This window comes from Schistocerca serialis, chromosome 1 (assembly GCF_023864345.2).
Source record: "Schistocerca serialis cubense isolate TAMUIC-IGC-003099 chromosome 1, iqSchSeri2.2, whole genome shotgun sequence".
NCBI lineage: Eukaryota > Metazoa > Arthropoda > Insecta > Orthoptera > Acrididae > Schistocerca > Schistocerca serialis.
The window spans coordinates 185215544-185233535 of NC_064638.1; positions in this window are offsets into that span (position 1 = coordinate 185215544).

Genomic DNA, 17992 nt, shown 5'->3' on the forward strand with positions numbered 1-17992 from the left:
GACATGGGCAGTTTTCGAACTTATTGATAGAATAAAAAAATCCGGTTCAGTCGCCAGTACTTTAGGTTTTGAAACCGGTCGTGCGATAAACAATAAAGCTTCACTTTCGGGTGACACCAAATAACTATCGAGACACTAAACTCTTCCGTGTCGATGTGGGCGCCGCAGTTGCTGGTCCTACGTTCTGATGCTCTTGTTTCCCGTGGGCGAAGCCCCCATGACTGACTGGCGTGACCGCTACACAAGTATGTCCTCATACGTAATTTTATTTTAAGATAAGTCTGTATTCCTCGAAACCAGTCGTGCAATATGTAACAAATTATTGGCAACTGAGAATAAAAAATTCGCCTATCAGTATTTACCGATAGAATTATGGGTGAAGATATCACTTCGTTTAGACAACACTGAATAAGGAAATGTGTTACACGTTTCGAACGGATTAACTACCCCCTCATGCGTACATATTTCACTAGTTTTAATCAGAAGTTCTCCATATTACTGACGCGTAGTCGCCCATTGATTTCTTCATGACTGGATGCGTGTCACAAATAGTCACTGCATTAACTATTTTGTGCTATCCTGCTTATCACTTACATTTCGCATAAAATATTTTTATAAAAAAATTAGCATTACACCATTGAAGAGATGCCAGCCCTCAAGCCAATACAGTGGTTCAGATTCCATAAGTTTTTGTTTAGATACTTCGTGGTCATTGGGTGTTCTTTTTGTTTTCGTTTTGGGGCGCAAAACTGCTATGGTCATTAGCGCCAGGTCTGTGACTTAGGAAACGGTAAAAAACGAAAATGGAAACCAGCAGCAACGGGAACGAAACTCAAAAAATTGCAGAAACTAAAAGCAGAAGGAAAACTTAAAAATCCACTACAGAAAGGGGTCGGTTGTCCCCAAAAAGAGCTTCAAATGACTGACGTCATTTCACTGGCAGTAATAAACTCGACAACGCGATCGGCCGAGCGCGTGTCATCTGCTAAAATGGACGATATATCAGGCGACAGCTGTACACGGGCGCGTAACGGAGTAAAATGGGGGAACTCAATTAAAAGGTGTCTTACCTTCCACAGCTGAGAGCAGTGGGGACAGAGTGGGGGAGGATCGCCGCTTAAAAGATGTCGATGGCTAAAAAGACAGTGCCCTATCCGGAGTCTAGTTAAAATTACCTCCTCCCGACGACGCATTCGAGAGGAAGAGGTCCAAGCACAGGGAAGGGCATTCACGTCCCGCAATTTATTATGGGGAAGTGTCGACCAATGTGCGTGCCATAAAACAACTACACGACGACATAAAACATTCCGTACATCGGCGAAGGGAATCGATCGAATAGCTGGCCGAAGAAGAGAGACTGCAGCATTGGCCGCTATATCGGCCGCCTCATTTCCACAGCTACCAACGTGTCCCGGGAGCCAGAGGAACGCCACCGAGACGCCCCCCAAATGGAGCAAGCACAGACAGTCCTGAATCCGGTAGACCAATGGGTGGACAGGGTAGAGAGCTTGGAGACTGAGGAGAGAGCTGACAGAATCTGAACAAATAACATACTGTATCCGCTAATGGCGACGTATGTATTGGACAGCCTGGAGAACTGCGTAAAGCTCCGCAGTATAAAGCGAACACTGGTCGGGAAGCCGAAATCGATTTGGGGTATCGCCAACAATATAGGCACTCCCTACACCTAACGATGTTTTCGAGCCATCAGTGTAAATAAATGTGGCTTCCTTCATTTGTGCACATAGAGCAGCAAATGCCCGACGATAAGCAAGTGAAGGGGTACCATCCTTGGGAAATTGACAAAGGTCACGGGGCAGGCAGATCCGGGGACGGAGCCAAGGCGGTGCTGTACCCCAAGTTGTAAAGAGGGTTTTAGGAAAGCGGATGGAAATATAATGGAGCAGATGACGGAAGCGGACTCCCGGTGGTAGTAGAGGGAAGGGCGGCCTGCATATCCTACATCCAATGAGGCGTCGAAAAAAATGTCATGGGCCGGATTAGCAGGAATGGAAGACAGATGGCTAGCATAACGACTCAGGACTGCTCGCCGATTGGACAGCGGGGGTTCAGCAGTCTCAGCATAAAGGCTCTCCACATGGCTGGTGTAAAAAGCTCCAGACACTAAACGTAATCCACGGTGGAGGATAGAGTCGAGACGCCGAAGAATAGACGGCCGAGCGGAGGAGTAAACTATGCTTCCATAGTCTAATTTCGAGTGCAATAAGGCGCGATAGAGGCGGAGAAGGACCACTCGGCCCGCTCCCCAGGAGGTACCATTCGGGACACGGAGGGTGTTGAGGGATCGCAGACAGCGAGCCGAAAGATAAGAAGCGTGGGAGGACCAGCACAGTTTTCTGTCAAACATAAGACCCAAGAATTTAGCGACGTCAGAAAACCGAAGGTTGACAGGTCCCAGATGTAAGGAAGGTGGAAGAAACTCCGTACGACGCCAAAAATTAACACAAACGGTCTTACTGGGTGAGAAACGGAAGCCGGTTTCGATGCTCCACGAGTGGAGGCGATCGAGACATCCTTGAAGACGTCGTTCAAGAAGGCTTGTCCGTTGATAGCTGTAGTAGATCGCAAAATTGTCAACAAAGAGGGAGCCCGAGACATCAGGAAGGAGACAATCGATAATTGGATTTATGGCACTGGCTAACAGTACAACACTTAGCATGGAGCCCTGGGGTACACCGTTTTCTTGGGAGAAGGTACGCTCTGCCATAAATTCGCGAAGGAAAAGGGGCAACTAACCGCAAAAGCCCCAAGAGATGTTTGTCCTTTCCAGGTTTCGGAACAGGAACGACGATAGCTTCCCGACATCGTCTGGGAAAAGTACTGTCGGTCCAAATTCGATTATAAAGGCGAAGGAGGTAACACAGACTCTGGTATGATAAATGCAGCAACATTTGGATGTGGATACCATCCGGTACTGGGGCAGAGGAGCGAGAAGAAGAGAGTGCATGTTGGAGTTCCCACATGGAGAAAACGATATTATAGTTTTCGCGATTTTGAGAGGAGAAAGCAAGAGGTTGCACTTCCACTGCACGATTCTCCGGGAGAAACGCTGGCGGGTAATTTGAAGAGCTCGAGATCTCAGCAAAGTGTTGACCCAATGAGTTAGAAATTGCGACGAGCTCCACTAATGTATCATGCGCGACAGTGAGCCCAGAGACTGGGGAGAAACTAGGCGCGCCTGATAACCGTCAAATCCGACTCCAAACTTCCGAGGAGGGAGTGAAGGTGTTAAATGAGCTAGTAAAGAAGTCCCAGCTAGCCTTCTTGCTATCGCGGATGACGCGACGGCATCGTGCACGGAACTGCTTATAGCGGATACAGTTGGCCGAAGTAGGATGGTGGCGGAAAACGCGAAGAGCACGTCACCGCTCACGTATTGGGTCACGGCATGCCTCGTTCCACCATGGAACTGGGGGGCGCCGGGGGGCAATTCGGATGTGCATGGTATTGAACGTTCCGCAGCTGTAACAATAACGTGCTGGAGTGCCTTCAACAGATGGGAAAATCAAATCGGACGGACTGAAAATGGGGGAGAACAAAGCGGTCATGGGGACGCAGCTTTGTTTGCTGAAGACAGAAGATGACTGGCGAGTAGGATCGTAAGAGGATCGACAATTCATCCCGATTGGCTCGAATGCCGCGGATATTTCAGTGGATAATTAACATAAGGTGAACAGAAAATGGAGGAATGTGACCAAGGTAGCCGTCAACTCAACCATTGCTCAGAGCTTGCGATCGACAGTATGGAGTGGCATTCGGCCGAAGGCAGAAGATCCTGGTCCATAGGTTGTTCAGGAACAGCTTCTGCCACAAGCAATCGACCGGTTGATCGGCCGCCAGCAGTGCGCCTCGGCGACACAGAAGACGGCCGAGGGCGATTACCGCCAGGTGGTGCTGTGGATGGGACACGCCTTGGCGGAGAAGGAGAGGAACTGGGTTTCTTTGTAGCCTTGTTGGAAGTATGATGTTTAGAGGAAGGAGGAACCGATGGTTGTGAAGTTGGGGTACGTAAAAAATCTTCACGAGTATGGTCTTTTTTCGAAATCCTAGTGTCTGACTTTTGGGCTCGAGATTTAGCAGAACCCGATGAGGGGTGAGCTATAGAGTGAGCAGGCGAAAATGGGGAGGTTGAACGGGCGATCTTTGCGCTGGCCGATCTGACGACCGTGTCACTAACGGTGAGATCACAAGTCTGCATAGCCGCCTCCTTTGTTGGCTGAGGAGAGGCAAGGACAGTGCTGTATTTTCCTGTCCTAGGCACGGTGGGCTTTCGACTGGCGAATAACTTTCGAGCAGCGAAGGTCGACACCTTTTCTCTCACTCTGATTTCCTGAATGAGCTTTTCGTCTTTAAAAATGGGCCGATCTCGAGAGGAAGCAGCGTGGTCACCCATACAGTTGATGCAACGAGGGGATGGAGATGGACAAGCACCCTCATGGGCATCCTTGCTGTGGTGTCACCGCCAGACACCACACTTGCTAGGTGGTAGCCTTTAAATCGGCCGCGGTCCATTAGTATACATCGGACACGCGTGTCGCCACTGTCAGTGATTGCAAGATTGCAGATCGAGCGCCGCCACACGGCAGGTCTAGAGAGACGTCCTAGCACTGACCCCAGTTGTACAGCACACTTTGCCAGAGATGGATCACTGACAAATACGCTCTCATTTCCCGAGACGATAGTTAGCATAGCCTTCAGCTACGTCATTTCCTACGACATAGCAAGGCGCCATTACCAGTTTATATTGAGATTGTAATTCATGTATAAACAAGAGCGATGTTCTCCAATTATGGATTAAAGTTAAGTATTCCAAGAGCTTCGTACTTTATTTATTAGACTCAACTCCTTTAATTGTTCCAGACCTCACGCCAGTCTGCGTCAGCTTAAACGCGTGCATTTCGGCCTCCTCTAGCAACACGGTGTTGGCTCTTCTGCCAGCACATCACTTGCCACACGTAACACATTTGGCCAGGTTGGAACAGGACTGGCTGGTGAGATTGAACCGCTGACACCGATAGCAACGCGTAGGGTTTTGGGATGTAAGGGCGAACGGAAATTATCTCATAGCCTGCTTTGGTTTTCGATGGGAGTTGAACTTTACCTGTCTGACCAGGGTGTAACGGCTGTTCGAATCATGAAAAGGGTTGACACGAACATCATTCCAACCCGTACTGTCTTCTTGACATTTGACAGTGTTGAATTTCCTCGTCGGATAATCCGTTGAGGGAGCGTGTATAAACGACCCCACGTGATGAATTTAAAGTGCGATGCGGTTCCACCCGGACAGGGAAGGTGTGTAGCAGTGAAGAATGCAGCAATTTTTGTGCCTGGAGGGCACTGACTGTTTCTAACAACAAGGTGCCATTTCTTAATCTGGAACAAGACTTTACAGGACCTGCAATTGCGTCGACACCTTCTGAATAATGAAAGGTTTGACCGTGGAGAAGTCGTGACCTTCATCAGACCAAGAAACAACAAGGAACTGTGGCAACGATGGAAGGACTGTCTGTGGCTGAGACTCATTGAACTTACGCTTTTGAGCAAACATAGTGGAAGAAGAGTAAACCATTGCGAAAGTATCCCCTATGATTACCGGCGTCTCCGATGGCGCGCTCATCCCTTGTGGGGGCCCTCTCTGAGGGCACTCCCGCCTTAGGTGATTGTTCACACCTCCTGAGAAACGGACGGAGGGACCAATCGGCACTTTCGGAAGATATCAGCCCGGGTAATCACCCTTCCCTGGGCCTAGCCGTTACCAGGGGGTATGTACGTGTCCTACCTGTCTACCCGGGGCGGGGAATCACGCGTAACCCCGTCACCGGCTACGCATGGAAACGCGTGGGTCGGCCTTCAGACACGCACTGGAAGGAAAAAAGAGAAAGGGAAAAAACAAAGGGAAAGGAAGGAAGAGAGGTCTCAAACGTCGCAGTGGAGAAAAGGGCAAAGAGAAGAGATAAGGAAAAGAGAAGGATATCCCTTTGTTTTATCCATCCTAATACCTTTTTGCGTATACACACAGTGGAAAGAGAGTAAAATATTCAGTCAAACGGCTGGATTTGATAGGAACAGAAAAAAAACATTCTGCTTTTGTTACTGTGGGCTGCAGTTTGAATACTTTTTGCGTACTTCTCTACTCAAATGAGTTTCCTTTCCAAGTACCGAGCGGGGTGGCGCAGTGGTTAGACACTGGACTCGCATTCGGGAGGACGACGGTTCAATCCCGCGTCCGGCCATCCTGATTTAGGTTTTCCGTGATTTCCCTAAATCGCTCCAGGCAAATGCCGGGATGGTTCCTCTGAAAGGGCACGGCCGACTTCCTTCCCCATCCTTCCCTAATCCGATGAGACCGATGACCACGCTGTCTGGTCTCCTTCCCCAAAACCAACCAACCAACCTTTCCAAGTCCATCTTCCTTGGCAGAGTATATCTGCCTTCCTATCACGGCTGTACTCCTGTATGCCCATATTACATGGCTAAAATTTGTATTTAATGTCACATATCTCTGGGTCAAATTTCGAACGAAAAATAAAATTACGATAGCTGTTGGTATCTTCCAGTGTATTTTTACTATGAGCCTAAAATATTAAATTATTTCCAATAAGTATGATGATAATGTTAGGGTTTAGCAATTTGTAGTTTCTTCATATTAGAGTTACTGTGCACTACACTCCATGTTGTGGAGAAACTTTCCACTGCAGTCGCACTTCTTGAAGTATTTTCGTGTGAACGTCTATAATTAAGAGATTTGCCAGGATGCGTGAGACAAGATAATAAAACAGTGTCGCAAGCTTAATATTAACCTTATGTCGTCTGAATTGATATAAATCACTTGTTAAAAGTGGTAAGATTAGTTGAGAAAATAGCTTAACACAATTTTACCCCATAGTGAACTCAGTGCTTTCCCAATAGACACTGAAGTGACAAAGAAAATGGTACACCGGCCCCGTGTAGGGCCCCTCAGCACACGGAAGTGCCGCAACAAGACGCGGCATAGATCAGTGTCTGAAACAGTAGTGGAGGGAATTGACACCATAAATCCCTTAAGACTGTGCATAAATCCGTAAGAGTGCAACGGGGTGGAGATCTCTTCTGAACGGCACGTTGCAATGCATCCCAGATATGCTCAACAATTTTAGCTCTACACCAAACACACACTCAGGGGAGTGTTCCTGGAGTCACTCTGTAGCAATTCTGGACGTGTGGGATATCGCATTGTTCTGCTGCAATTGCCCAAGTCCTTCGGAATGCGCAATGGACGTGAACGGATGCAGGTGATCGGATAGGATGCTTACCTATGTGTCACCTGTCAGAGATGTATTTAGACGTATCACGGGTCCCATATCACTCCAACTGCACACGCTACAGACCATTACACAGCTTAAACGAGCTTTAACAGTCTCCTGCTGATATTCAGGCTCCATGGATTCATGAGGTTGCCTCTACACCCCTACACGTCCGTCCGCTCGATGCAATGTGAAAAGACTTGTCCGACTAGGCAACGTGTTTTCGTGTCGTACGGTTATCAAGAGCACACGAGTGGTCCTTCGGCTCCGAAAACCCATATCGGTGAATTTTCGTTGAATCGTTCACACACTGACACTTGATGGTGGCCCAGCATTGGAATCTGCAGAAATCTGCGGAAGGATTGCACTTCTGACACGTTCAACGATTCTCTTCAGTCGCCGTTGGTCTCGTTCTTGCAGGATCTTCTCCGACGGCTGCCACCGGAAATTTGATGATTTACCGATTTCCTGATATTCACGGTACATTCGTGAAATGGTCGTACGGGAAAATCGGCCCTTTATCGCTACGTCGGAGATGCTGCGTACCATCGCTCGTGCGGTGACTATAACACCAAGATCAGACTCGCTTAAATCTCGATAACCTGCCATGCAAGCAGCAATAACGGATCAACAACTGAGCCACACACTTGTTTTCTTATATACCACAGCGCCGTATTCTGCATGTTTCCATATCCCTGTATGCGAATACGCATGCCTATACCAGTTTCTTTGGCGCTTCAGTGTATACTGCAACGCATTTTGTCAGTGTAATAATTATAAGATCCTTCACGTTAAAGCGTACATTTGAGCAAATACGGAGAACGTAACTGCCTTTGTCGTTATCGTCGTTGTAGTTGTAGTTGTCGTTGTTGTTGTTGTCGTCGTCGTTATCGTCGTTGCATGCTGGTGGTAGTTGTCAGTGACCACGGCATTAGTCATCCGATTTACACCAGTTCTCCATTTCGTGCATGACGTTATCACTGCAGCTGCAGCTAATTAATGATCGTTATAAATCTTCGTTAAGTGATCTCCAGCTCTTCATTGCGCTGATAACCTGACCAAAAAAAACTAGTTTCTTTATTGACAGTACCAATGAGTTTATGCCAAACATATTTCCTCATAAGAGGTTGTGTATCAAAAGTCCAGCATTGCTTCCGTCCTGAAATTATTCTCTGAGGTTCCTCTTACTGTATGGCATGTTCTATTAATAAAAATCGACTTTTTGTTTACCTTAGACTATCAATAAGATAAACAATGCAAAGATTGTCCGCAGAATCGGTGAGGACAGCAACATGTGAAAAATAGATAATAGAAGAGGGGACGAGATGATAATGCCTGCTGTCCTAACTTCCGTTGTAGTAGAGAGAGAAATAGAACGCGAAAGTGCAGAGGAACACAGATACCGCAATACATTCGGTGTTCCTTTTAACTCGACACAAAACAACGCAGCATGCGAAAACATTAGGGGGACGTCTCTCTATGCTACAACTGGCCACCTCCTAACCATCCCTCCTACGTGGGAGATAGCAGATTTGTACTTTCAAGTGGAAACTTAATTGCAAAATGCCGGCCGGTATGGCCGAGCCGTTCTAGGCGCTTCAGTCTGGAACCGCGCGACCGGACATGGATGTGTGTTATGTCCTTAGGTTAGTTAGGTTTAAGTAGTTCTAAGTTCGGGGGACTGATGACCTTAGATATTAAGTCCCATAGTGCTCAGAGCTATTTGAACCGTTAATTGCAAAAATGCGCACACTTAGTATTTGTCGATTTCACTGCCATCTGCAACGAGTAGTAAACAATGAATTGAGTAAGTCGTACGCACTTTCTGACGTAGAAATCCAATATGCCATAAAAATGAGTTCCCCAGTTGACAATGGGGAGTTGATGCCGCACACGCAGGATGGATGTTCAATGTTCAGGACTTGGCTAATAACCAATAGGCTGATGCCCTTTATACTAATATTAACTTTTCGCCTGAATAGTTTTTCTCGTGTGAATGCGTCGTTTTCAAGATATTTAGTTGCCCCAGGTTAAACAAACATCCTACATATAGCAGATAACAGAGAACGTGATGTGTAAGTCCTACTCTGAGATGAAGTAGTTCGCAGAGGAGCAGAATTCGAAGTCGTGTAGAGCAAAATCATATTACTCGAAAGGCATCCCCATTCAAAAGTTCTCTACGTATGAAGGTGAACAACTGACGAACAATTTCTGTAATGTGTCATTCTTTGTTCTTAAAATAACCCTGGACAGCTACCCGAAGCTACTTTACGTGTGAACACGACACCACCACAAACAAACAATAACGAAAAGTTTTTTTCGAAATGTCATTTTTCTTTGTTGCAAGAATCGTTACATGACGAAAATTGACGTAACACACTGTTATTGAGTGATGAAAACTCCTCAGCTGTGTTATTACACATTTGATGTGTCTTGATTGAGTTCGTTAGTAGAACATCTTCATATTGCCGCGTTATGTAAAAATCATGACACAAATAGTCTGGTTTTCGTGTGCGGTGTTCAAGGTCAAATCCAAAAGCAATGATTGAAAACATGATGCCGATTACCTGGACGAAGTATGATGAAGAGGCGCGACATGCTGCGTATGGTATACTTTCGTCTTTTTCGGTTTTGCTCTGAATCCATATTCTACACTCTTTGCTCAGTTGATTGCATTCAGCGAATCCTGTAACACTTATTCAGTTTCACTGTGAATGGCAGCATAATGAGCGAATCTTATCAATGACAGCTTTCCACATCTCAATTTCAATGCCACTTTTGAACCTTTCTTTTATTTCCGTCATTACTGCTTCGATGTATAGATTGAACAGCAGGGGCGAATGATTACATCCCTGTCGTACACCTGTTTGAATCCGAACTGTTACTGCACCCTCTTGCTTCTTCTACATATTATATATTACCCGCTTTCTCATGTAGCTTCGTCATATTTTTCTCAGAGTTATGGACATCTTGCTACATTATTGCCTAACACTTTTTCTACGTTCACGTATTCTATGAATGAGTCTTAATTTTCATCATTGATAATGAAAAAACCATAAACACAACCCCAGAACTAGCTCTACCGTATTTACTTTACCTAAAGACAAGCCGTGCATCCGTAGGAGATTTTCAGTTTTTTTACCCATTCTTCTGTATTTTTTTTTTCTTGTTGGCAGCTTATATGCATGAGGATGTGCAATAGTTCTAACACTTAATATCATCCACACGTTCGCTAAGATTACAATTTTGTCGACAGTTTGATGGTATGTCTTTAATCTGATAAATTCTACGCATCAACTGCAATAGTGGTTTAGTTGCCATTCGCTCAACGGGTTTAGAAATTTCCAGAAATTTCTTTCCCATACACTCTCAAAGGTGTTAATGTTACCAACAACTTTATTTCAAATTCTGAGAGATCAATCTCATTAGGAAAACGCTATCACTATAGGATATATCCTAATCGGGGCGTTCGTTCTTATTCTTTACAAGCAATCTAATGTAAATGAGTCGTTGGTGGCCATTTGTGTTATCCAGAAATGAATCTATCAGCTGAATCCTGGAAGTAAATAATGAAAATTGTTCTGTTTCCTTTCTCAAATTTTATTTGCTACTGAAAATGTGAGACATACCTCTGTATGACCAGTAGCAATGAAAGAGACTTCCACATGCCTACACTTTCGTTATACGATAAGTGAAAGCTGGGAATGGCGTGTACTAATCAGAAACATAAGTATGCTGATGGCTATGTTCCACATTCCCTTATGTGAATTTATTTGTGTGTACGGGCTGCAGGAGTTGCTACCACTGTTCCTCAATGTAAACGTGACACTGCTGCTGAGATCGGACGTCATCAACATGCACCACGTATCACCATATAGGCGAATGTTTGTGATTTACTAGCCCACTAAGCTGAAGCACGCATCGTTATTGCGACCTTTTACACGTTCTGCCGTAGCCTCGGTTAAGGCTCTCGCCTGCACGACTGCCTCCATTAGTCATCAACGGAACATTTCTGTCCACAGCAGACAGATCGATTGGGAAACGCTGTACAGTGAATGAAGAGCCACGTCCGTCAAATGCTCCGCTGGAAGCGTGATTTTCGTATAGCTGTGGAGTCAACGAGAGAGAAAACGGGTGGATTTCAAACCTATAGAAAGCAGTACTAAATGTTATGCCCAGTCCTCTGGAGTAACTGTAATATTAAAGTGCACGAAAATTTTGTGTATAGGGTATACGGTGACATCCCGGTTCTCATCTCTTACTCCAGTTACAAAAAACTTTACAGTTACAAAATGATGGTTACACCGAAAAATTTCTTTTCTTTGGTTCTTCTAACCACTTAGCTCTTATAACTCCCGTCAATGATCATCTTAACTTTAAATTTTCAGTATTGTGGACTAGCGATTGTAAGGATATCATAGTGGAGCCTATCAAACAACCTGCTACAAAATAACATACACAGATATGAATGGTGTCAGAGCAACCCAAATTATTCCTCGCAGGTGCCCTTGTTTTTGAAGTGGGAGAGAAAAGTTTTGATTGTCATCCACGGAAGATAAATTAACAACACTCACCAGACAGTTTTCGCGGCGATTACTGCTTTACACATGGTAAATCATGGTTGTATAGGTGAAGAACTGCTACCCACAGCACTTTGTAATGATGATTTATAGCTACATCTATGTTCCAGTTATGAAGATTTAGGATCTGTTAGTCTTTGTATCATATTACCTGGTCAAATGGTTCAAATGGCTCTGAGCACTACGGGACTTAACATCTGAGGTCATCAGTCACCTAGAACTTAGCTAGGTTGAAGTAGTTCTAAGGACATGACACACATCCATGCCCGAGGCAGGATTCGAATCTGCTACCGTAGCGGTCGCGCGGTTCCAGACTGAAGTGCCTAGAACCGCTTGGCCACATCGGATGGCTATTACCTGGTCCTAGCTTCAGAAAGAGCACTGGTGGGTGGGGGGGGGGGGGGGGGAGGGGACACTGGTGGTTTTGTGGGGTTCCCCGCGGACGGAGTGGCTCGGTAGGGAGCCATCACAAAACACCTTTTCGTAGAAATTTCAAGCCCAGGCTAACAAATCTGCAAACTCTCGTATTCATACGTTATGACCGTCTGACCAATAATTTCAAAATTACCGGGTTTCAGAAGTAATAACATGTAATTAGAGTACGTCTACAGCTCGTGGTCTTGCGGTAGCGTTCTCGCTTCCCGCGCACGGGATCCCGGGTTCGATTCCCGGTTGGGTCAGGTATTTCTCTTGCCTCGAGATGACTGATGTTGTGTTGCCTTCATCATTAACACCCATTCATCCCCATTATGGTCGGACGAAGGCAATGGCAAACCACCTCCAGTAGGACCTTGCCTAGTACGGCGGTGGGGTTCCCCACATCGTCCCCTACGCTCCTCAGAGTATGAAACCTCATTAATTAGAACACTGCAAATAAAAAAAATCGCCACCTAATCTAAAGATCAGTCAAAGGAAATTAGCAATCCAGACACCCACGGTAAGAAGAAAATCCCGTAAGACAAAGGAGGGATATGATTAGTCAATAACATTGCATAACTGATACTGACTACGTGCAATATGTAACATTTAGAGTGTCGATTACTGACCTTCCGTTTACCTCGTGTCGTCAAAGTGAAAGAGCCGAATCCCATCGTCACCAGTGGTTTCGTTGGAACTATTAGTTAATAAATCAAGATAATTCTTCTGTTTCTGCCCTTATTATTCCGTGATCAGTACATTTGTTTCCAAAACCATCCACATGTTTGTCACTGAGCTAAAATGGATAGCAGCAGAGGCAAATTTTTCCGCAGTTAGCTACGAGACATCCTCAAGTTTAAAACTAATATTCTTGGAAGGCACGCACTTCTGTCCTTCTGCCCATACACATTTATTGCGTTTGTTTCTGCATGATATGGAGGCAACCGAAGAACGGAATGTCCATAATGTGCGAGAAGCTTTTCTGCAGTAAAGACAATTTCAGGCTTGTTGCTTTTTTTTTTTAATAATTAAGGCGTTTAACTCAGTTTCCATGATAAAAGTGAATATTACAAGAATTTAATCAGTTTGCCATTTCGTCTCTCCAGCTCTATGTTTTTGTTGGCTTTCCTTGTAATAACGCGCACTGTGAAGCACAATAAGGGATTAGTTGGGCAAACTATTAAATTCCGATACAAAAGGCACTCTACGAGTCTAGTTTAGCACTGCTTTATGCAGGCATTCGACGTGAATGGTCTTGATTGAAATATTTACCTTGAAAAATTAAGGTCAACTCTTCGTGATAATCTCCCAGTTTACTACCAGACTTGAACATTAGCAGTTGAGTCCCATAAGATTTCACACACACAACATTTTAAGGTCAGCTGATTGTACGGACAAACACACAAACCCATGCCCGAGGGAGGATTCGAACCCCCACCTGGACCAGCCACACAGTTCATGACTGCTGCGCCATAAACCGTTCGGCTAATCCGAACATTAAAAGAACACTTGGCTCAAAATCAGGTTTTCCTCTTGTGAGGGTAACCATTGACTTATTTTGAAGATCCGAATAAATTTATTGCGTTATATACAACTATCTATTGGCATGATGTATTTATGTTAACTGCATGCATTACAGAGCATTTGTCTAGAGAGAGAGAGTTGCTCTTGTTCCTTCAGTTGATCCATCTGACCACACGTTGCCTTTAGTGTCACAAACTTGAATACACGCGTCGTCCACATTTAGGATCGACCTGTCCCATTTACTGTAATTTCTCATCTTATTCTAAAAGTTACTTCGTATATTTACCCCTTTAAATAGCTGCTTTAAGTAATCGGATGACCTCCAACTGGTAAATGTCATACAAGTGAATGTTTTGAGCATTTAAATATATAAACAAGACAGGAACCAAAACCATTAAAACCGACTTACCTGTAGATCAATTCGTGTAGCAAGGATTGTAATGATGAATCATTTTTTTTAAATGAATTTTTTCTCTTGTGAGTGAAAGTGATGGTTTTAATGTCGGTACCGTTTACGAGTCACGCTGAAGTTCTATCTCTTTTTCTGGCAGTCTGTTCATCACTGTTACCGAAATGTCAAGTGTTCTTCTCCTTCTTGCTCATCTTTCCTTGAGTAGAGAAGCGTTGGAGACTAACTTGCGCTACTTTTTTCCTTACATAATTGTGCTCTTCGTTGTGCAACGGCTATTGGCTGCTGCCATTCTCTCTAGCACACTTTTCAATGGTGTTTATACTACCTAATCTGACTCTTCCGAGGTACATTTTATGACACTCTAAACTCCCAAGTCTGACAGGAGCATTTTCCGTCTCTCTCTCTCTCTCTCTCTCTCTCTCTCTCTCTCTCTCTCTCTCTCTCTCATGTGCACATCGATGACATAAAAAAAAAAAAACAAGTGACCTGACCACCTTAAAATGATATGAGCCCCAGAAGATCCACGCCACATATCAGCGGACAGTGAGAGCTGTAGTCGTGGCATTAGCCTGCGGGACCACAGCAAACGCTCGTATCTCCCCCTTGCCATTCTGCTAATCTTTCGAAAGTGCCTTAACCATTCCCTTGTTTTAGCAAACACCTTCACCGTCGATACGTGTAATAGAAGCGTAACTTCCAACTCCATCAATTGCCTGCACTTCGTGTATGCCGACAGAATTCCGCTTAGAAATTGTCGACCGTTTACGCTGCTGAGTTGTCTCTTCTGGACTAGTGCTGTGTAAATCAAAGAAATGTCCACAAAGTGCGGACCATAGCGAGCCCCTGCCAGCCTTGTAACCTGAGCGCCCAGGGCAGAGGATCTGATTTGTACGTTACGAGAGCTCTCTCTTGTTGACTGGACACGTGAGCCGCCTTGTCGGAAAAGGCGTACACGTTTGGTGTGAACTTCACCCATCCGAACTGTGAGGTTCTGCCCACTCGTTTCTTAAAGGGATTTTAAAGGATGCAGCCTTCTCGGATACCTGTACAACAATTTAATCAAATTACATTAATAAATTTTATTACAATAAAGAAGATTGAGAATACCTAACTGTGTTTGTACATGTCACCCATCGTTTGCGACAACTCGTTGTAAATCCAATCCTTTGCTATATACAGTGTTCATGCAAGGTTGTCACACAGTTTGTGGATCACTAATAATTGCTATCGTAGTGCTCTCTTCCAAGGCGTGGTTTCCACTGGTGTCCGTCTCCTACTGTCCTCAAGGCTGGCAGAAGCGGCGCATATATTCTCCTCGTATAGAGGACGCTCCTGTCGTGGTGCGGTACTGGTCAACGTACTACTGGCTGACGTCATCTGACAGCCTTCTCTGATCTTGCTTTCTTCATCTTCGTGCCGACGCTGGTGGTTACGCCGGAGCATGAACATTATCTCATACGAACGACAAACTATTTTTCAATAACACTTGGAATTGATTGTTCCATGGCTTGCTAAGGGGAGGCTCAGATTTTCTGTCGGTGTTCTACTACGAAGAGTTAATGATGAGGGTGACTCCATTTTCTCTGTTCTGCTTAGGCTCACACAAAAATCTTCAATCACAAGAGGAAGATGTCTGAGTCAAAGTTCCTTTCATTAATACCTCACTCTTGAGTCTTTCCAAATTCCACTAATGTGAAAATCCAATCTGACATCTGACATCAAACGACAAACGTGAAAACCTAAAGACTCAATTTCTGTTCCAAGATGAAATCGATGCTGTGGTTTAGGAGGAGATGAGGAACGTAATACATACATACATACATACATACATACATACATACATACCTTTTTATATTGTACCATATACGGCATGACTGTGACGATGATAAAAACTTTCAGGCATGAGGGAGAAGGGTTACTGTCTGAGTATGACGTGGGGGGACAATGGTCTGGCAGCCATCGAGGCGAAAGTTATAAGTGGATATATTTGTGATACCTCTCATACTGTACCTATTTCCTTTTCATATTTTGGGAGAAGGTAGTACGCCCTTACACAAGGAAAACTTTCCATTAAACATGAACTGTAAAATGGGTGCGTTACGAGGTATGAGCACTTGTTCAGTAGAAGAGATGTGTTTTACAGTAAAATGTTATGAGCACTGGTTCGTTTTTGCTAGACCTCATGTTTAACACACTGTTTGTTGTAGCGACGAAACTACATTCTCCCAAAATAATTTTGAAAACGAAGAGCTTGCGGTATAAGGGAGCCATTGTTAGAGATCTCACAAATATTCTCGCTTGTAACAGTCTACTCGCTAATTTGGCGACCACGGTGATACTGATAAACTAATACTCAAAGATTATTTTTATTTTACAGTCCAAATAGCGGCGACTCACCTGAGTCAAACTACAAAATGGTTCAAATGGCTCTGAGCACTATGGTACTTAACATCTGAGGTCATCAGTCTCCTAGACTTAGAACTACTTAAACCTAACTACCCTAAGGCCATCACACACATCATGCCCGAGGCAGGATTCGAACCTGCGACTGTAGCGGTCGCGTGGTTCCATACTGAAGCGCCTACAACCGCTCGGCCACAACGGCCGGTCATCCCCAGTTAACCAACCGGATAAAGGAAACGCGCAGTTTAGGGTGTAATCTGAATTACGTGTAGTTCCTACCGACTGCTCAAATCCTTGATAGGTGAACGCTAGATCAAAACGAAGACTGTAAAATCCGAGGTCAAACTGAGACTCGACTACGTGACCTGTCGCTTTGCAGCCAAGCGCTATATTGTTAGACCACAAAGCTCAAAATTTGTATAGCTCATTCTTCTATTGGTTCTGATGAGTGAGTTTCTGAGTACAAAACTATATTAAATAAACAACCGTATCTTTTGCCATTTGAGACTCGCATTCAAAGTGTTCCTTGCAAGTCAGTATAGTCAATGTTGTTTACGCCATTCAACGCCCCCACATATCGTCTACCATGCAATCACGATCTTGGCTGCTAATAGCAACAGGGGGCGAAAATGGAGGTGTCCAATAGTGAGCACACCATGAGGCTATAGAGCCTAGCTGAAATGTGTAGTCGACGAGTAACTGACAGCAATGCTACAGTGCTAGTGCTGTTGGTACGACGGAGAACAATGTCAACGATAGACAAAGTAAACGTTGCATTACATTCTCAGCAATTGTTGCCGAAGTTGGCATTTCAGCAGAAATGAAATCCAGGAATTTCCAGGGTGACAGCGTTTCTGCAAGATCATCCAATCGAATATTTCATCTGCAACTACTTTAATATTTGTTGTCGCATACGCTCGACTGTACTCCTCATAAATGCCATTGGCGCAAAGATGCCAATACGTGGTTAATAAGTGAAAGTATTCTGAAACAGGTGTAGAACGATGTTGTTGTTGTTGTTGTTGTTGTTGTTGTTGTTGTGGTCTTCAGTCCTGAGACTGGTTTGATGCAGCTCTCCATGCTACTCTATCCTGTGCAAGCTTCATCATCTCCCAGTACCTACTGCAACCCACATCCTTCTGAATCTGCTTAGTGTATTGATCTCTTGGTCTCCCTCTACGATTTTTACCCTCCACGCTGCCCTCCAATGCTAAATTTGTGATACCTTGATGCCTCAAAACATGTCCTACCAACCGATCCCTTCTTCTAGTCAAGTTGTGCCACAAACATCTCTTCTCCCCAATCCTATTCAATACCTCCTCATTAGTTACGTGATCTACCCACCTTATCTT